We start from the raw sequence: 11,945 nt of genomic DNA, 5'->3' as shown, positions 1-11,945 counted from the left end.
CCTCCTCGCCTCTCCTCCGCCGCCTCCTCCTCTCCTCCGCCTCCTCCTCTCCTCCTCTCCTCCGCCGCCTCTCCTCCTCTCCTCCGCCGCCTCTCCTCCTCTCCTCCGCCTCCTCCTCTCCTCCGCCTCCTACTCGCCTCCTCCTCCTACTCGCCTCTCCTCCTCTCCTCAAAATCTGTAGAAATGGATGGGGGTCGCTGTCCAAAAAAGTCACTTCTCGCAGAGAAATAAGGAGCCGGTCTCAACTCTAGAAGAGCAATCGCAGACTGGCACCAACTGTCATTTTCTGTTGTTGTTTATTTGTAAAACCCTGCGATCCTATTGGTCGATGGGTCTGGCTATTGGATAGTGCAGTACAATATGTTACATGGGCCTGCGCTATGATTGCATCGTCCCAATGAACTGACTGCTGAAAAACAGCAACATTGGAAGCCAAAGTTAAAAAATACATAAAAACCTCAACATAAAAGTCATGATAAAAATGTGATATGTGATATGTTATCCTGAGCATTCAATGTATCTGTTATAAAGGACACGAGATGAATGAGATTCATTATTTCATAGTAAATAAACTAGAAGTAGCATTTCTTACTTGGGATGGGAAAATCTATATAGTTTTACACATTCCCGCTATAGGTCATATGGGGATGTCCTGGGAAGGAGTAACCAGCATTGGAGCGAGATTGTGATGACATCCCACTCCATACCATGGGGGGAATCTCCAGCCTTGGGCCAGATAATATCCCTATTACGCCTATGAACCCTTTAGATCCCGAAATCAAAGTTGATCGTGGGACCTAAAGCCGTTCACAGCATTGAACTTTGTTAGCGATCCAGTGATTGCATGTTATAGTCCTCTATGGGAACAAACAAAAAAGTGTAAAAATGAATAATAAAAATTAAAAATAATTATAAATGTGAATAAGCCCTTCCCCTAATAAAAGTGTGAATCACACTGCCCCCCAACCCCCCCCCCCCACACACACACACTTTTTTTTAAATAAGATAATGTAAATGTGGTGCTGGGAGCGTAATGGTGTCTAGGGTGTTGCAGTAATAGTGTTGGGTCTGGTGGTATTAACAATTGAGTGTCGTGACGCCAGGCTGTAGTTTCCTCAATAGTAATCTGTCATGTGGGATACTATCTGCTGAGCCTGTGCATCTAAATCTGTCATGTGTGATACTGTCTGCTGAGCCTGTGTATCTAATCCTGTCATGTGTGATACTGTGAGCTGAGCCTGTATATCCAAATCTGTCATGTGGGATACTATCTGCTGAGCCTGTGCATCTAAATCTGTCATGTGTGATACTGTCTGCTGAGCCTGTGTATCTAATCCTGTTATGTGTGATACTGTCTGCTGAGCCTGTGCATCTAAATCTGTCATGTGTGATACTGTCTGATTAGCCTGTTTATCTGACGTTGCGCAGGGGGACGTCACTCGTCATCACAGGGAGCCAGCGTTGCTGTCGCGCACCACCACTACCGCCGCCGCTGGCATAAATAGGGTTTTGGTTGGTATTTTCTAAATGTAATTTTTTTTGTGCGATATAGGAAAATTCCCCCCACATATATATTGTATCCCTCCAATCCTCTGTGCCATTTCTTAAACCCCCCTCCCATCCCCCATGCCATTTCTTAAACCCCCCTCCTATCCCCCGTGCCATTTCTTAAACCCCAGATCCCTCAGCCCCTGTGCAATCTGGCCCCTCCCCTTTTGTAGCTCCACCCCCACATAGCCACACCCATGACCGGTATTTTTCTGAGGGAAAGGTGGCAACCCTAGCTGCCAGAGGGCCCGGACCCCAGCTGCACCCCCTGCAGCAGCCAAGCACTGAAGCAGGAAACCCCAGGTAAAACCGCCCAGGAGCAGACTTATGTCCGGGTGCTGCCTGAGCCACAGAGAGGGCACATCTGTACATCTGCGCATGCGGGCCCTGTCAAATGAACGCAGGGGCCGCGCTGTCTGCCTGGGAAGAGAAGAGCAGAGGAGGCGAGAGGGACGCCCCTCCCCCTTCCCTCTCTTTCCCTCACACTATTGGTGGAGCAGGAGCACATGGTTTGTGTAGTACTACCTCACCACAGACGTTGCCACCAGCTCATATCTTGGAAGAGGAAGACTGTCACTGCCTGCAGCTGGGTCCCATTCATCAAAGTTAAGTAACTTTCTGGGGAGGGTTGTTGGGGGTGCAGGTTGGGATTAATGGGAGAAAAAAATACACTATCTCATGCTGTCTATTTACTTCCATCTCATTGTTTCTGAACTAGGGTGCCTTCAGCTGTTGCAAAACTGTAGAACTACAACTCCCTGCATGCCTTTGGCTGAGTGGGCATGCTGGCAGTTGTAGTTGTGCAACAGCTGAGGGAACCGGATTAAGAAGCAATGAGATAGTGTCCATTTACCTCCATCTCATTGTTTCTGAACCAGGGCGCCTCCAGCTTGTGTAAAACTACAACTCACAGCATGCCCACACAGTCAGAGACCTTTATCTATCTATCTATCTATCTATCTGTCTGTCTGTCTATCTCATATCTACCGTATTTATCGGGGTATACCACGCACCTGCCTATAACACGCACGGATATTTGGGTAAAAAAAGTTTTTTATCCAAATATCCATGGTAACATGAGGGTGCGTGTGTGCGCGTGTATACCCCGATATACCCCCAGGAAAGGCAGGGGGAGAGAGGCCGTCGCTGCCCGCTTCTCTGCCCCTGCCTTTCCTGGGGTCTAGAGCCGTGCTGCCGGCCCTTCTCTCCCCCTGGCTATCGGCGCCGCTGCCCGTTCTGTCCCCCTGACTATCGGTACCGGCGCCCCACTGCCGGCGCTGATAGCCAGGGGGAGAGAAGCGGCGCCGACAGCCAGGGGGAGAGAAGGGGCAGCGGCACCCATTGCCGGCGCCACTGCCCCGTTGCCTCCCCCCATCCCCGGTGGCATAATTATCTGGGTCGGGTCCGCGCTGCTACAGGCCTCCGGCGTGCGTCCCCTGCGTCGTTGCTGTGCACGGCGCGGCGCATTGACGTCATGCGCCGCGCCGTGCAGCCAGGGGGTGAGCCAGGGGGTGAGAAGGGCCGGCAGCAGGGCTCTAGACCCCAGGGAAGGCAGGGGGAGAGAAGCGGGCAGCGATGGCCTCTCTCCCCCTGCCTTTCCTGGGGCGGTATCGGCGTATAACACGCACATAGACTTTAGGCTAAAAATTTTCGCCTAAAAAGTGCGTGTTATGCGCCGATAAATACGGTATCTATCTATCTATCTCATATCTATCTCATATCTATCTATCTCATATCTATCTATCTATCTCATATCTATCTATCTCATATCTATCTCATATCTATCTATCTCATATCTATCTATCTCATATCTATCTATCTCATATCTATCTATCTCATATCTATCTATCTCATATCTATCTCATATCTATCTCATATCTATCTATCTAATATCTATCTATCTCACATCTATCTTATATCTATCTATCTATCTCATATCTATCTCATATCTATCTATTTATCTCATATCTATCTATCTCATATCTATCTCATATCTATCTATCTCATATCTATCTATCTATTTATCTCATATCTATCTATCGATCTATCTCATATCTATCTCATATCTATCTATCTCATATCTATCTCATATCTATCTATCTATCTCATATCTATCTATCTATTTATCTATCTCATATCTATCTATCTCATATCTATCTATCTCATGTCTATCTATCTATCTATCTATCTATCTCATATCTATCTATCTATTTATCTATCTCATATCTATCTATCTCATGTCTATCTATCTATCTATCTCATACCTATCTATCTCATATCTATCTATCTATCTCATATCTATCTATCTATCTATCTATCTATCTATCTCATATCTATCTATCTCATATCTATCTATCTCATGTCTATCTATCTATCTATCTATCTCATATCTATCTATCTATCTTATATCTATCTCATATCTATCTATCTATTTCATATCTATCTATCTCATATATATCTATCTCATATCTATCTATCTATCTCATATCTATCTATCTATCTCATATCTATCTCATATCTATCTATCTCCTATCTATCTATCTCATATCCCCCCCCCACGAGACCCCTATAACTCCAATTTTTCCATATACAGGGATGAGGGTAATCTTGTGTGACATTATCTGTAGTTTTTATTGGAACTTTTTTTAGGAAAGGGGCTTATTCACATATATACGCACTTCTTAAAATATTTTAATCACTATTTTTCAGTCCTCATAGGGACTTATATATGGAGTCTTTTCATTGGAAAACACTGAACAGCGCTGTATTACTGGGGGGCGTGGGGTAAGTTCTGCTTCTCCAGTTTATATGGTGCATTTTATTTACCCTAATTATGTGTAAGAAAAAGCTGGAAGTTGCATTTAGTTACTAGATAACTACAACTCCCAGCATGCCCTGATACAGCCTATGGTTGTGTGGGTGTCGCAGCATGTTGTACTGTATAGTATTATAGTTAAGGTTATTGTGTAACATGCTGGGAGTTGTAGTTTTGGTTCGTGTCAGCTGCAGAGCCATAGGATGTGTCAAGGAATACTGGGAATTTGTGATTTTCCTAGTTTTAATGAAGGAAAATATGGATTTTATTAAAGACAAGAGGCGAGTATTATAATGCCTTTCTTTCTTTACTGATTCAAATAGCAGCAAACAAACAGTTAACATAGTGCAAAGAAAAAAGGGTTTTAGATAGGAACAGGTGTGCTATTGGATAATGGTTCCACCAATCAGTATGCAGCACAGGTGATATAATGTCCAGGTAACACAGCATCTCCCTCTTTCTTTGATGTGAAGTGGAATGAAGGTAAGTAAAACAGATGACATAACTACTGCAACGAGAAATCTCAGATGGGAATCTTGAAAACATCTTCAGGCGAAGGCTTGGTGTAATCTAAGAGGATCCCCGAAGGAAACAAGAACAGGAATGGATGGAGTCCAACGATGAGGAGTCTATGAAGCTGTAGGAAGACAAAACATATATCGTGATAGGGTGGGAGTTAAAGGGTGGGATAATACTCGCCTCTTGTCTTTAATAAAATCCATATTTTCCTTCATTAAAACTAGGAAAATCTCAAATTTTATTACAAGCAAGAGGCTCCTATTATAATGCCAGTTTAAAGCTATATAACATAGTGATCAAAGCATAAAATAACATGACTAGAGAATATTGTGAGATATGTGAGAATCAGGATGAAAGTAAAAAATTTTGAATGTGGACTCTGAGGACCAATCAGCTGTCTTAAGAATATCAGACAAAGAGATTCCTGACTGAAAAGCTTTAGTGGACATGGCTCCTCTGGTGGAGTGTGCGCCAAATTGAGAAATGTCGATGCCGGCTAATTGCATAGTATTTTTGACCCATCTAGCCAAGGTGGTAGAAGAGACGGGAAGGAAAGATTTGCAATATGATATGAGCAATTGGGATTTATTAGTATGTCTATATGGTAAAGTTTTTTGTTCATAAGTTTTGAGACAACGAACTACACATAATTTATAATCATGAGGAAATGCCGGGTAGAAGACTGATTGAAGATTGGTTTTCGTACGTCTATGAATGGCAAAGGTGACCCCATGAGGTGAAAAAGTTCTGTGAGATAAGTCTAATGCTTTGACATCTGAGATCCTTTTAATAGAGATAAGACATAAAAGGACAGTAAGCTTAAAAGATAGAAGCTTAAGGGAAAGGAGGTCATTGTCCTCCCAAGATTTGAATAGGTCAAAAATCAACGTAACATCCCAAGTGGAATGATATCTGGGGCGCGGAGGGCGTTTGAATTTAATGCCTTTCATGATTTTGCGAATTAGAGGATGTTGGCCGACTGGAATAGAGTCTATAGGAGGATGATGAAAAGAGATTGCAGAACGATAAACGTTGATAGTGCGATATGCCTTACCGGATTCAAAAGAAAAGGAAAGGAAATTCATAATGTTGGCTACAGATGCATGTACGGGATCCAAATCCCGTTGCATGCACCGATGAGACCAAATTCTCCAGGCTGATCCGTAAGCAGATCTGGTTCCCGGAGCCCAAGCCTCAGAGAGGATGTCTCTAGTAGCTTGCGAAAATTCTGAATTAATATTTGTTGACCGGAGATCAGCCATAGTACAAGAGAAAGAAGATTCGAAGTGATTAAAGGATGAGGATTCCCCTCCGGGTCCTGAAGAATTGTGTGGTAATGTGGAAGGATCCGAGGAAAATCTATTACCATCCCCAGAATCTGTGGGAACCATGATTGGGTTGACCACCACGGAGTTATAATGACTAGTATTGACTGATGAATTTGAGTGTGAAGAAGAACCCTCGAAATTAGCGCAAAAGGAGGGAAAGCGTAAAGAGTGGATGGAGGCCAGAATTGGAGGAAGGCGTCCACCCCCAGAGCTTCGGGATCGGGTCGCCAGCTGAAGAATTGAGGGATCTGGCGATTGAGGCGGGAAGCAAAAAGGTCTATTGAAAGGGGACCCCATAAAGAGTTGATTTGGAGAAATATCTGATGGTCGAGTTTCCAGTCGCTGTTGTCGATTAAATATCGGGAATTCCAATCCGCAACAATGTTGGAGAGACCCGGTAGGTATTCTGCCTTGAGGACAATATTCTTGTCTAGGCAAAAGTGGCAAATTCCTTTGGCGATGTTCGCTAGGGGTTTTGATTTGGTGCCCCCAAGACGGTTTATGTATTGTACCACTGAGATGCTGTCCATCTTCAAGAGGATACAACAATGAGATTTGTCTCTGGCGAAACTTTTGAGGGCAAAGAAGCCCGCCAGAAGTTCCAGGCAATTTATGTGTAAGGTTGCTTCTCCTTCTGACCATTTGCCACCTGTGGATAGATGACCACAACGAGCGCCCCAACCAAGGCGACTGGCATCCGATTCTAGAATATGGTCTGGAATGGAATTGAAAATGGCTTTCCCATTCCATTCTTGAATGTGATGTAACCACCATAAGAGTTCCTCTTCGGTGTCTGAATTTAGAGTCACCTGGTCTGAGTATGATAGACCCTCTCTTAGGTGTTGAGCCTTGAGGCGTTGGAGAGCTCTGTAGTGAAGTGGTGCTGGAAATATTGCCTGGATAGAGGCTGATAGAAGACCCACTATGCGAGCTAAGCTCCTCAGAGAAATTAGTTTCTTGTTCAAGATCGACTGAATTTCTTTCCGAATTAATGATAGTTTTCTGTTGGGAAGGCTTAGGAGAGCCAATTGGGTATTGAATGAAAAACCCAAGAATTCTACCTCCTTTGAAGGGGTTAGTACATATTTTTTGGTGTTGATAAGGAAACCCAGATTGGTGAAGAGTGACAGAGTCCATTGCGTATGCAGGTTGATCAAGTGTAGAGTTTGGGCCATAATGAGGATGTCGTCCAAGTAAATTATGAGACGTACTCCTCTGCTTCTCAATATTGCTACCACTGGTTTTAACAGCTTTGTAAAGCACCAGGGAGCTGAGGACAGTCCATATGGAAGACTCTGAAACTGCCATTTTTGGTCCTTCCATAGAAATTGGAGGTATGGATGATGTGAAGGATGCACAGGTACTGTCAAGTAGGCATCTTTTAGGTCTATTTTGACCATCCAGTCGTCCTTGATCAAAAGATCTTTTAAGAGATGGATGCCCTCCATCTTGAAGTGTTGGTACTTCACTAAATAATTTAGGTCTCTCAGGTTTATTACCGGTCTGTGACCGCCGTCCTTCTTTTTGACCAAAAAGAGGTTGCTGAGGAAACCTTGAGATTGAGGAGGGACTGGATAAATTGCTCCCTTGAGATGGAGATCCATGATCTCTGATTGCACGAGATCGTGATCTTCTTGAGAGAAGATTATGGGACGAGGAAGTCTTTCTTGAACTGGAATCTGCCAGAAGTCTATTTGATACCCTAGTATGGTGTTTAGGATCCATGAATCTGAGGTGATAGCCTGCCAAGCTTGGAAAAAATGGGTTAGTCTGCCTCCTAATGGAACTTGGGAAGAAACAGGGGGAGTTAGGCTTACCTGTAGAAGGTCTTGATCTGGGAAATCCGCGATGACCCCTTGCCCTCCATGGTCTTCCTCTTGATGGAAAGAAGGGTGTGGTCTGGTATGAGGTGGATCCTTGATAATTTCTGTCTGTGTAGGAGGGACCTCTGTATTGTTGTCTGTCTTGATTTTGGCGACCGGGGAAGCGGCCCCGTCCTTTCCCGGCCCTGCCAAAAAAATTTCTCTGGAATATTTTCTTCAGGGAAGTTTGTGCTTTGTCTAGTGACGAAAACAATCCTACATATTTTGATATTTCTTTGATGAAGGAATCCCCAAAGAGGAGTCCTTCGGACATAGAGTCCGGTTCTGTATTTGCTAAATGCATGAGTTGGGGATCCAGTTTGAGAAGAATAGCACGTCTTCTCTCACTGCAAAAGGCTACATTTATGTTTCCGAATAAACATATTGCCCTATGAGCATAGCCTCGCATTATTTCTACGTTAATTGGTTGTCCAGAAGCAGCAGCTTCTTCGGACATGTAAACTATTCTGGGGAGGGGACCCAGTAGATCTAGAAACCTTTCTTGACAGTATCTAAATGAGCGATCAATACCCTTCCTGGGATTATTGCCAATTTTCTGTAAATATTTGGTAATAATAGGGTCCAGTTCAGGAGTTTGGGAGAGTTTTTTAGGTAGCGTAGGTCTAGGACATTCAGCCCTCATTTTATTTCTGTCTGCTTTATCTAACGGCTTTCTAAGCCAAGAGCATAAAATTTTTTCCACATGGGGTTGTGGAGCCCATTCTCCTGAGCGGGGATGTATAATATTATCAGGGGTAAAAAATGGTACACCCCTAAAGTCTAAGGCTACTGAGTCTGACTTTTTACTGGTGGCATGGGAGTCATCATCCTGTTCTGACAGGTCTTCATATTCTGAGTCAGAGGTGGCTTGATCTACAGACTCATCTGAAGATGTTTCACTGGAAGATGAGGAGGTAACATAATAATCTGGCTTTTGCCTCCGAGAGGCTTTTTTAACTCGCTTAAGAATTAACTCCTCGCGAGCCGAGGGAATATGGTGCTTATGGTGCGAACCTTTATGAACGCTGCCTTTTTTAGGCGCATGAGAACTATGTGCCTGATCCTCTGTATATATAGCTGCTTTTTTGGGAGCGGGAGGATCGGTCTTGCAATGATGCCTCTTTTTAGAATGTTTGCCAGAAACTTTTAGTCCTTTAGCCAGACCTGAAGTAGAATCCTCCGCCGACCAAAAAATGTCGGACGGGGTAGAAGGACGTTTCTTTTTAGTACTGGAATGGGTACTTAGAGATGTTACCATAGCTAGTGATTTTGTGTATATTTACTGCTGGTATACCAAACTAAATCAATAAATGCCTTCTGGTGTCAGATAGAATAACCAGAGGTTAATAGAAGGATAGTACAGTATAGTTAGAGTACCCTTCTGACAGGAAAGCGCCGTTTGTGACTGGAGAGCCGGCGTCTGACAGGAGAACTAGCGAAGTGCTTGTGACAGGAGCTGTATGACAGGAGAGCTAGCGTATTGTCTGTGACAGGAGTTTTGATAGGGGAGCCGGAGTGTTGTCTCTGACGGAGGCTGGTATGACAGGAGCCGGAGAGTTGCCTTTGACAGGGGAGTCAGCGCTTCTGATAGGGACTGGTGCTGACAAGCGCAAGTATATGGGACAATTAGTAGCGTACTCTCGCGAGACTTGACGAGATCGCGTCAAGCTCGAAGACCGGGATCTGCCTCGCAACAGCGCACGCGAGCAGAGCTGTGACAGCGAAAATAAAATCTGCCCAGTAACAGATAGTGTAAGGAAAACGATATAGGGAATAGGTTAAGTAGCGGAATTGGTATATATAGATAAATATAATAATAAGGTGTTACATGAATTTGAATAAAATACAGGTACTTATCTTTGACCAGAGCAGCAAAGAAAGAGGGAGATGCTGTGTTACCTGGACAATATATCACCTGTGCTGCATACTGATTGGTGGAACCATTATCCAATAGCACACCTGTTACTATCTAAAACCCTTTTTTCTTTGCACTATGTTAACTGTTTGTTTGCTGCTATTTGAATCAGTAAAGAAAGAAAGGCATTTTAATAGGAGCCTCTTGCTTGTAATAAAATTACAGTTAGTAACTACAACACCCAGCATGCCCTGATACAGCCTATGGCCCTGCAGCTGACCTGAACCTAAACTACAACTCCCAGCATGTTACACATTATAGTTCTACAGTTTAGGTTATGGTGCAACATGCTGGAAGTTGTAGTTTTGGTTCGGGGTTGTTCGCGTACATCCGTGGGGCTCTTGGTCGTCGGGCGAGTATGAAGGGGGTTGGATTCTGGGGGTGCAATTTAGTGCGGGTGGCCAGAAGTCACTAAAAATAAATAAAATTAGATAGCACAACTGGCGGCGGCACTTATCAGTCCGCCCCTGTACAAAACATACATGCATACACATATCATACATACACAGGCCACTGCCCCCTATATTATACATTACATACATACATCATACATACATTTACATATACATACACCCGCCACTGCCCCCTATATTATACATTACATACATACATTCACATATACATACACCGGCCACTGCCCCCTATATTATACATTACATACATTATACATACATTCACATATACATACACCGGCCACTGACCCCTATATTATACATTTCATACATACATCTTACATACATTTACATATACATACACCCGCCACTGCCCCCTATATTATACATTACATACATACATCATACATACATTCACATATACATACACCGGCCACTGCCCCCTATATTATACATTACATACATACATTCACATATACATACACCGGCCACTGCCCCCTATATTATACATTACATACATACATTATACATAATACATAGACATATCATACACCCGCCGCTGCCCCCCATCATGAATTACATACACATCACACATTCACACATCATATATACACATACACTCACACCATAAATATACACCATACATATGCACACATCATACATACACCTGCCCCCCCACATCATACATTACATACACACATCACACATACACATATACACTTCATATATACACATACACTCACACCATAAATATACACCATACATTTGCACACATCATACATACACCTGCCCCCCCCTACATCATACATTACATACACACATACACTTCATATATACACATACACTCACACCATAAATATACACCATACATATGCACACATCATACATACACCTGCCGCTGCCCCCCCTACATCATACATTACATACACACATCACACATATACCATACACACATCATATACACACATACACTCACGCCATAAATATACACCATACATATGCACACATCATACATACACCTGCCACTGCCCACCCCACATCATACATTACATACACACATCACACATATACCATACACACATCATATATACAGATACACTCACACCATAAATATACCCCATACATATGCACACATCATACATACACCTGCCGCTGCCCACCCCACATCATACATTACATACACACATCACACTTATACCATACACACATCATATATACACATACACTCACACCATAAATATACACCATACATATGCACACATCATACATACACCTGCTGCTGCCCCCCCTACATCATACATTACATACACACATACACAGACACCATACATATGCACACATCATACATACACCTGCCGCTGCCCCCTATATCATACATTACATACACACATCACACAGACACCATACACACATCATATATACACATGACACATACACCATACATATGCACACATCATACATACACCTGCCGCTGCCCCCCCTACATCATACATTACATACACACATCACACATACACAGACACCATACATATGCACACATCATACATACACCTGCCGCTGCCCCCT

Source organism: Hyla sarda, chromosome 4, assembly GCF_029499605.1.
Source record: "Hyla sarda isolate aHylSar1 chromosome 4, aHylSar1.hap1, whole genome shotgun sequence".
Taxonomy (NCBI): Eukaryota; Metazoa; Chordata; class Amphibia; order Anura; family Hylidae; genus Hyla; species Hyla sarda.
The sequence above is the reverse complement of the archived record's forward strand: the minus strand, read 5'-3'. Positions refer to the sequence as shown.